Source organism: Phocoena phocoena, chromosome 16 (genome assembly GCF_963924675.1).
Source record: "Phocoena phocoena chromosome 16, mPhoPho1.1, whole genome shotgun sequence".
Taxonomy (NCBI): Eukaryota; Metazoa; Chordata; class Mammalia; order Artiodactyla; family Phocoenidae; genus Phocoena; species Phocoena phocoena.
Window position 1 is genome coordinate 76,535,570 of NC_089234.1, and position 10,112 is coordinate 76,545,681.

The following is a 10,112-nucleotide window of genomic DNA, read 5'->3' on the forward strand; positions in this document are numbered from 1 at the left end:
TCTTCAAGGTTTCTATGAAAGTCAGCTAAAATACTCAGTGTTATTTTAATTCAGCTTCTTTCCGTTAAGATCACATAAGTTAAAGACCTTAATGCGGAAGCGAGAGCCTCTGGGATTGTCAGTGGGTCATTATAAAATTACTATTGGAGAAGCCCTCGCGTCTAGAGATTAAGCCCTCTCCGCGTTAACTCAGATTTCCAGTTTCAGTATTTCCAGGGAAGGTTTCATAGCATTTCTTCTTATTGCATTTCAGAACTTAACAGACCAAAATTTCAGAAAATCGCCGTCTTGTTTACATCTTTTATTGTATGTATTCTAAAATACTGTAGTTACAATGCACACCTGAACTAAAAATAAACACCGGTAGATCCCAGGTACTCACCACAAGCTGGCCCCCAGAACAACAGGGCTGGAAATAATGTCAAGGGTCACGATGATGATGATGATGATGATGATAAAGGCTCATTGACTATTTATTGCACTCCAGGCACTTTATTTTTATTATTTCTTTTCATCTCCACAGCAAATGCCATTTTAGAAAAAAAGAGACCAAGACTTACACAAGATTACTCAGCTGCTGAGTGGTGAGGCCTGGGTCTGAAGACGCCAAACCTGAGCTCTTTATCACCGTTTTGTGCTATTACTCCTCCCAGACCCCAGCAAGAAAAACACAAGAAGAGTCTAGACTAGCAGGAACTAAAAACAAGGCTCTGGCAGCCGCAGGAGATTGATTGCTGGTTTCAAGCCAACCTTAGGAGTCCTGCTAGCTCTTGGAGTGCCAAGTGAGTTCTGGAGAAGGAGACAAGGATTACTATAGCTCAGAAATAAAATCTAACTCATGGGATTTCCCTGGCGGTCCAGTCGTTAAGGCTGTGCGCTTCCAATGCAGGGGGCACGGGTTTGATGCCTGCCTGGTCAGCGAACTAAGACTCCCACATGTTGCCTGGCATGGCCAAAACATTTAAAAGCTTTAAAAATTAAAAAAAATTTAAAATCCAACTCATGCCCTCCTCCATAGTTTGGATTCTTAGGGGAAATCCATTTTTGCAGACTTGAACGTTATTCATCACTACCTCATCAATTCCCTAGACTGATCTTAAAATTACAATCTAAAAATTATGAAGCCCCAAACTATAATTAGTCTTCTGATATCCAGGGTCAGGACTGAACTGAATATAGATGACAAAAGTGAAGGCAATCTATCTTTGGGGGTCAACAGAGCCCTTGACTTCACAGAGAGCGTTGACCCTACGTAACAAAAAGTTTGCTAATTAATCACCTTCTCTACTGAAAGAAGTGTGCCTGAGGAGGTGTGGGCTCCCCAAAGACATTCCTAACCCAAATCACCTCAGTGTCTTCACAAGTAGGTCACTGTGACTATCACATACCCCCTAAGGCAGATCCTCCTCCTGGTTTGACTCTGCATATTGTACCACAGCTCAGATCCAAAACCTAATCATCCTCTTTGATTCCCTCCTAGTATGGGCTGAATGTCTGTGGGTCCCCAAAATTCATACATTGACACCTAACCCCCAAATGATGATTTGGAGGTAGGGCCTTTGGGAAGTAATTAAGTTTAGATGGATCATGACGGATGGATGGATCATGTGCCCATGATGTGATCAGTGCTCTTATAAGAAAAGGAAGAGGGGCTTCCCTGGTGGCGCAGTGGTTAAGAATCCACCTGCCAACGCAGGGGACACAGGTTCAAGCCCTGGTCCGGGAAGATCCCACATGCCGTGGAGCAGCTAAGCCTGTGTGCCACAACTACTGAGCCTGCACTGTAGAGCCCTCGAGCCACAACTACTGAGCCCATGTGCCACAACTACTGAAGCCTGCGCACCTAGAGCCCGTGCTCCGCAACAAGAGAAGCCACCTGGGTGAGAGGCCTGCGCACCACAACGAAGAGTAGCCCCCGCTCGCTGCAGCCAGAGAAAGCCCGCATGCAGCGAAGGAGACCCAACGCAGCCAAAAATAAAGAAATACATTTATTTTTTAAAAAAAGAAAAAAGGAAGAGGGGGAAAATAGAAAAGGTCATGCCATTACACAGTGAGATGGCAGCCGCCTACAAGCCAAAAGAAGAGCATACTCAGAATGAAAACCACTTTTCAAGCACCTTGATCCTGGACTTCCCAGCCTCCAGAACTGCAAGAAATAATTTTCTATTGTTTCAACTATCCAGTCTATGGGATCTTTTCTTCTTGTAGAAGCTTTTATTTCAGTGATTAAAAGAACGCAGTAAATGGAAACTATGCCGATTTACACTAGGCATGCACCTCTGTCTGGAAGAGCTGTTAGTTTTTGACTGGCCTAAATCTTTATAACTTATTTTTTCATTTAGGCACATCTTTAAATCTTTTTGGACCCTGACATACAGGGTAAGTTAACTTCTTCCTTGTGGCAGTTTAGTATGAGAATTATGTTCGCTGGCTAGATTCCTTTAACTAAAGGCCTCTAGACTCTCAGGCTACCTGTACTAGCCCAAGACTGTACTTTACATATAGATATTTAAGTGAATCACAGTAAAAGGGAGGGAGATAACCTACAAAGGTGAAATGTACTGTATGAATACTCCATACACTTTTTTTTCCAGCTCTGATAATCAAACACTAGATAAGGAGGCCTACAGTCAAGTACCAAATTACTCTTTCCCCCACTGCTGCCCTTTCTGAGAGACACAAAGATGTATTATCGATCTCTCCAGAAATCTGAAAGGAATCCAACAAGTAACAGATTATTACCTATGTGGTCCCACTATCAAACTATAGAGCAGTTCCACTATTAAAATTGTAAGGAGCAGTTAATGAGACTATGAAGAAAGCATCGTCCCACATACAGTAATACACATCTAGTAGAGTCTTCCATTCATCTGTCCATTGTTTTCCCAAGATTAGCATTAAAAAACACAACCCCAAACACATTTGACCCTCAAACCACCCACACACACAAAAATCGGTCTTTGTTCATTCTCAGATGACAGGATGTCCCAAGAGTGACAAAGGTGAGAGCCGATCCCCCCACAGCCTTTTCTTCAACCATCCCATCAACTGCTCTTCATTTCTTGAACTACCTTCCTTTTCCAAAGAGGTAATACTCAGGTCAGTCAGGAAGGCTTTCTGAGAAGACTGGCTTGGATTTCTGGGTCTGTTCCAGTCGATTCAAGATGAATTGGCTTGTATCAATGAAGTGCTCACCGCAGTTCACGAAACAGGCCTCAGCCCGACTGTCCAACTTTGGCCCAGGCTTGTCCATGCACTTTTCCCAACAAAGTTCCGTCATCTGGTGCACCAGCTGCTGGAAGCGCTGCTTCTGAGTCTCTACCTCGATGAAATGCTGCAGCTGAGGGTCGACCGAGCCCAAACCCACTGCAGAGGAAGACGAGGAGGACTCCATCCCAATGCGGCCATGCGTGCCGAGACGAACTCCGCACCAACTCACCGGCCTTCACGTGTCTCCGTGGACCTCTAGGATTTTTATTAAGGCAGCTCGAGCAGACTAAGATATTCCCTTACCTTCATCACCCAACATCAGTGTCTTTTTATGGGTAAAAAGATGCCTTCCTGATTCTTGTCTTTACATCCCAAATTATTTCAATAACTTTGCAACCAATCTTCCTGGCTTTTGTTCTTTACCACTGTGAGTCATCTTCCAGACTCCCACCAGAATAACCTCATATAACAATGTTTCCATCTTGTCACTTTGCTGCTGGGTAAGAACTGGAGCCATTGAAGAATGGTTCCCAGACACTTACCATATTACATTCAAACCCCTCAGCCTGGCATTAGAGGCCCACTGAGACAGAGCCTCCTGCAAACCTTTTCAATATTTATTTCCAAGGACTCCCTTGTTTTGGCTCCAAAGCAAATTACTGTTTCCCAGATAATATGTGTGCATTAATCGGCCATGCCTTTTCTTATGCTGTTTCTTCTGCCAGCTAGGGCCAGAAAATCCTGTCAAAATTTGTTCCACCCTCCAAGGAGTAATTCAAAACCTACTTCTGGGATTTGGGTTACTCTCGCCAGAGATTCTCTCTCCTGGGAATCACAACTCTTCATCCTATATCGCCCAGGATTATAGTTATGTGTCTAAGGATAGTATACCCACAAAGGCACTAACAACCACCAAGAGGCAGAGACAGTGTATCTCCTTTATCATGGTCATTCTTCATAGGTAATAATTAAGAATCAATTTCTTCTTAGGTGCAAAGTGGCTGCTAGTCACTGCTACCACTTTGCACATGACTCTCCAGTTTCATTTTTCTTTTAAGAAGATTCCATGTTAAAACACTCTTCTTCTGTTTATCACTTCCCCTGCATGGAGATCATTCATTAGTTGCTCACATTGCAGAAGTAACCCCAAAAACCTTTGTGAATATAGAGTCTGTCCCAGAATAGGACCAATCCATCTAGTGTCTTCCAGGTTTCCATGTAATAACATAGGACATAAGCAGGTTCTTGGAACTCACTCTTCATTCATTCATTCAGCAAATATTTATTGAGCATATACTATGTACCAGACCTTGTCCTAGTGAACAAAGCACAGGCCCCATGTCCACGGGGCTTATTCTAGGGCAGGAGGTAGATACATACAGATAAATATATACATCAGGTGCATTCAGTGCTATGAAGAAATATAAAGCAGGATAAGGGAACCGAGAGTAATAGAAGAGACTGTTTTGTAGATAAAATGGTCAAGGAAGGCATCTCTGATGAAGCCCCATGGCAGCAGTGACTTTAATCAAGCGAGGTAATGAACCTCATAGGATCTAGAGGAAGAGCATTTCACGCAGAGAGACTGGTATGCGCAAGATCTGTGAGGTCAAATGGCATGTTTGAAGGGGCAGCGTAATGAGCAGAGCAAGGGAGTGAGAGGATGGTGGGCAATGAGGTCAGGGGGCCAGTAAACACAGTACATATCCTGCCCCATTCCAAGTGGGAACAGCCATCACTTTTTTCAGGAAAAGGATCTAGTGTACTCAGTCTGGTTTGAACGAGGCCAGGGGGCTACCCATTTTAACATCTAACCTGAATCTCCCTGCTCTGTACATTTCAAATTCCTGGCTATTGGGAGTCTTCCATATGAGTATCAATTCTCTTTATCTGTTGAGTTTTTCTAGGAAGTCCAACTGGATGGATTATATTTATTTCTTGTTATACCACCCTTGGTAAATGGCTAAAACAGACCCATGCTTATCTGGTCCTCTGCCAGGAAACAGGGCAAGGTAGTCATCATAAATGTGGGCTTTGGAGCTAAACAAACTCATTTCTAATCCCTTCTTTGTCATTTACTGTGAAGTTACCTGATTGTCTAAACCTCTGTTTCTCCATGTAGAAGATGAGGGTAATAACAATACCTCACAAGATTGCTATGAACATTACATGAGATAATGAATATAACTTACAGAGCACAATGCCTGGAATATGGACACACTTGTTAAACTGTGAGTATGTGTGTACGTAATTTACATTTAAAACTGCTCAATTTAAAACTGAAATTAGGGACTTCCCTGGTGGTTAAGAATCCACCTGCCAATGCAGGGGACACGGGTTTGAGCCCTGATCTGGGAAGATCCCACATGCCACGGAGCAACTAAGCCCGTGCGCCACAACTACTGAGCCTGCACTCTAGAGCACACAAGCCACAACTACTGAAGCCCGTGTGCCCCAACTACTGAAGCCTGTGTGCCTAGAGCCCACGCTCCACAACAAGAGAAGCCACCACAATGAGAGGCCTGCGCACTGCAACGAAGAGTAGCTCCCACTCACTGCAACTAGAGAAAGCCCACATGCAGCAACGAAGACCCAATGCAGCCAAAAATTAATTAATTAGTTAATTAAAAATAAATAAATTAAATAAAACTGAAATTATTTCTATTCTCTGAAATAAAATCAGTCAGATGGTATGTTCAGTGCAACAACTTCAGAGGTAAGCGTTTTTCTAATTTTTCCATGATGGTTATTAATATAAAGAGTTTCTTTGGGAAGTTCTCATCTAGAACACAAATGCACTAAACTTTCGCCAAAATCTTATCCCCAATATCTTTTAGAATTATTTTGGTTATAAGTAATAAAGACCTAAAAAGCAAGGGCTTAGATACATGGGGATCATTTCTCTTGTGTAACACTGTCTAAAATTAGGCAGTCCAAAACTGGCACAGTGGCTCCATGATGTTATTAATGTGCCATCTTCCTTCTATCTTTCAGCTCCATTATCCTTAGTTTATTAAATCAAGTCTCATTGTTGCAAAATGGCTGCTCAGTACCAGCCATCAAGTCCAAGTTCCAGATGGGAATGAGGGTGTAGAGTAGGACAAAAGCCATATGAGTTAATCCACCATTTAAGAAGCTTTCCTGGAATCCCCACCAAAAACTTTCACTTCTATTTCATTAGCCAGAATTTAGTCACCTCTCTTTACATGAGAGGCTATAAAATACAGGTTTGAGCTGGTTACATTGCAGCCCTCAAGAAAATCAGGGCTCCTTGGTAAGGAAAAAAACAAAATGAAGGTGAACATTGGGTAGGCAACCAGCAGATTTGGCCTCAACCTCCATACAATTGTTTTTTAATATGATATATGTATATAATTTTACAATTCTTTGGTTAAGAGGGTGGTCTCAAGAATGTCTACAATCCCTTAAGAAAAGAAATATATTTTATGTCATCAAATCAGGACATCATTTGCTTAAATCCCCAAATAGACATTACTTTAAGTGTTTCTCAAAAACCTTTTAAAAAGTTATGTAATTTACTAAAATAGCTTTTTCCCTATTTTCATCTTCAGTTTATTCAGATTTTCCTGTCACATATACTGAACTTCTTTTACATATAATGTATTGGATTTGTTTTTTGTACCACAAGTTCATACCACACTCTAGCTTCAATTTGATTTGACTATAAGAGATTTGCTTGTCTGGGGTAGAGGTTTTGGGGAGAAGAGTGGGTTACACACACATCCAACGTTGTAATACTTTTGGAAGAGTATAAAATTCAGGAGAAATTTAACACTGACTTCTACAGCACTTAACTGGACACAAACTGAATATGGCGCTATGATGCAAACAGAAGTGTTTTTAAATTTGTCATTGGATATCATGATCACAGTGAAATTTCTGAAGCTGATGGACTAAAGAATGTGAGTTTGAGAAAAGGAGCTAGAAACTTCATGACCAAAGTGATTTGTCAACTTCTGTGCTGTGGTACTTGGGCACAATTCTATAGTTACACTTCAGGTAGCAGATGTACTGACCCATTAATGGGAGCTTAATTCAGCCATGAAGGGTGAGGTTGCCCAAACCAGCACCCCTTGATATAGGTGGGCTCTAATGAGGGCTGAAAGCCAGTGGTCCAGAACAGACCCACTCCTGAAACCCAGTCTAGGAGGCTTTACAACGGGTGCCAATCCATCCATTCATTTATTCATTCATTATTACTTACTGCCTGGCACTGTGCTCTCTTCTCAGAATACAGAGTGAACAAGGCAGTGCCAGCCTTCCTGGAGCTTACAGCGGTACCCAGTGCTGTGTCAGGTACTTAGGACAGAGGCTATTGGGGGGTTAAGCCAATGAGGGCAATAAGGAGGAAGTGACTTGTGAGCTGAAAAATAAAGTGGTGTCATCCAGGTTTGTAGGCGGGATGAGCATAGGAAGAACAGTGACCCTGGTGATTAAGGAGGATAGGAAAGACCTTACTGTATGTTCTTGTTAATAATGAAGTTGCTCAAAAAACAGTTATCAAGTGTCTGCCGTACACCAGGCACTGAGCTAGGTGCTAAAAATACAAATATAACAAAAGATGGTAGGATGGTACTCTTTTGCCTCAGCTTCTGCTAAGGCACCAAAGCCAAAATCAACAAAAGAAATGGCAAAGACTCCCATATTCCGAAGAGAAATTCTAGAACACCTACGTAGGAATTGCAAAGGAAGGTGCTGGATACATTTTTTTTTAAGATTTTGTTTTTGATGTAGACCAATTTTAAAGTCTTTATTGAATGTGTTACAATATTGCTTCTGTTTTATGTTTTGGTTTTTTGGCCGCGAGGCATGTGGGATCTTAGCTCCCCAACCAGGGATGGAACTCACACCCCCTGCATTGGAAGGCGAAGTCTTAACCACTGGACCACCAGGGAAGCCCCTGGAAACTGATTTTGAAGCCCTATAAAAGGGTTATATAAAAGGGTAGAGGCTGAAGGGGCTGAGATATAAAAGGGGATATAAAAGGGTAGAGGATATAAAGGGTAGAGGCTGAAGGGGCTGAGAGAGACAATTTCTTTGGAGAAAACTGGAGGACTGTCATATTTCTGAACCACCAGAAATCCACACAGTCTGGGGGGAGGAGAGGCGGGGAGGAAACACAAGGGTGTCCCCCTCACCTCAAGTCAGTGAGAGTGGCTGGAGGACACTGCTCAGAAAGTGTGAAGTAGGTTCCCTGGACCTGTCTGATTCCTGCCTGAGAAAGGCAAATAGTGAGAGGCTTTCCCCGGGGAAGACACAGTCACACCAGGAGTTAACTGCATGTCCACAGACCACAGGTCTATTTTCCTGCAACTTAGCATCCTTCATAAAAGGAGCCTGGAGAAATGCAAATCAACACTACAATGAGGTGTATCACCCCACCCTCGTCAGAATGGCCATCATCAAAAAGACTACAAATAATAAATGCTGGAGAAGGTGTGGAGAAAAAGGAACCCTTCTATGCTGTTGGTGGGGATGTAAGTTGGTGTAGCCACTGTGGAGAACAGTATGGAGGTTCCTTAAAAAACTAAAAATAGAACTACCATATGATCCTGCAATCCCATTCCTGGGCATATATCTGGAGGAAACTATAATTCGAAAAGATACATGCACCCAAATGTTCATTGCAGCACTATTTACAATAGACAAGACATGGAAGCAACCTAAATGTCCATCAACAGAGGAATGGATAAAGAATATGTGGTGTATATATATATATATATATATATATACACACACACACACACATACACACATACACATATATACAGTGGAATATTACTCAGCCATAAAAAAGAATGAAATAATGTTATTTGCAGCAACATGGGTGGACCTAGAGATTAGCACACAAAATGAAGTAAGCCTGGCAGAGAAAGCTATGATATTGCTTATATGTGGAATCTAAAAAAAAAAGATACAAATGAACTTACTTACAAAACAGAAATAGACCCACAGACATAGAAAACAAACTTACGGTTACCAAAGGGAAAGGGATAAATTAGGAGTTTGGGATTAACATATACATACTAGTATATATAAAATAGATAAGCAACAAGGACCTACTGTGTAGCACAGCGAACTATACTCAGTATTTTGTAATAACCTATAAGGGAAAAGTATCTGAACAAAGAATAGATTATAATATAGGTTACTGAATCACTGTGCTGTACACCTGAAACTAACATGACATTGTAAATTAACTATACTTCAAATAAAAAATAAAAGTAGAATAAAATAAAATAAAGGAGCCTGCCCAACAGGGGCTTCCTGCCCAGCACAAAGAGGCCGGGGATGGGGGTAGAGCAGGGAGGGGAGGAGAGCCATCCATTAAGTTACTTGCCAAGTGCAAGTAACTCAGCCCCATCCTTTCTTCTGTTCTTCCTCACTCTCAGTGACCCCCTCCAACCTGGAGGGGGAGAGGCTGCCTGTGGGGAGGACGGAGGAGGAGAGGAACCAAGTAGGAAAAAGTGAAGCTAACCTCAGGGCCCACCACCCTTAGGAAACATTCTAGTATTAACCCTAGACTATCCTGCAACTGAAAGGGACAAAATTGTCTTCTAAATTATGGATCTGAGATTTCATTCAGGGAACTGGGCCCAAAGCAAGCCTTCACATGGTTTTAAAGAGATAGTGAGAGAAAAGAATAAAGCTGCTTTCCATGGGTCCCTAGTCAGCTCTGGCCTTTCAACATAACAGTTGCACAAAGATGCATGACACACAGCCTTGCCTTCAGGAAGCACACCAAGTCCAACAGTAGAAAGAGGTTTAAAGCAATTATAACCCCACAAGCTAAAAGTCAGAGCTACGATCACGGGGCATATGGAATGGAGAAAAAAAGGAAGATATATGGAAGGTTTCGATATTTTGTAGATGTTGAAGTA

At 42.1% G+C, this 10,112-nt stretch overlaps 1 pseudogene; it reads right to left on the minus strand.

Moving 5' to 3' along the window:
* Positions 1-3,100: 3,100 nt before the first annotated feature.
* LOC136136625 (mitochondrial import inner membrane translocase subunit Tim8 A pseudogene) lies at positions 3,101-3,394 on the minus strand (annotated as a pseudogene).
* Positions 3,395-10,112: the final 6,718 nt, after the last annotated feature.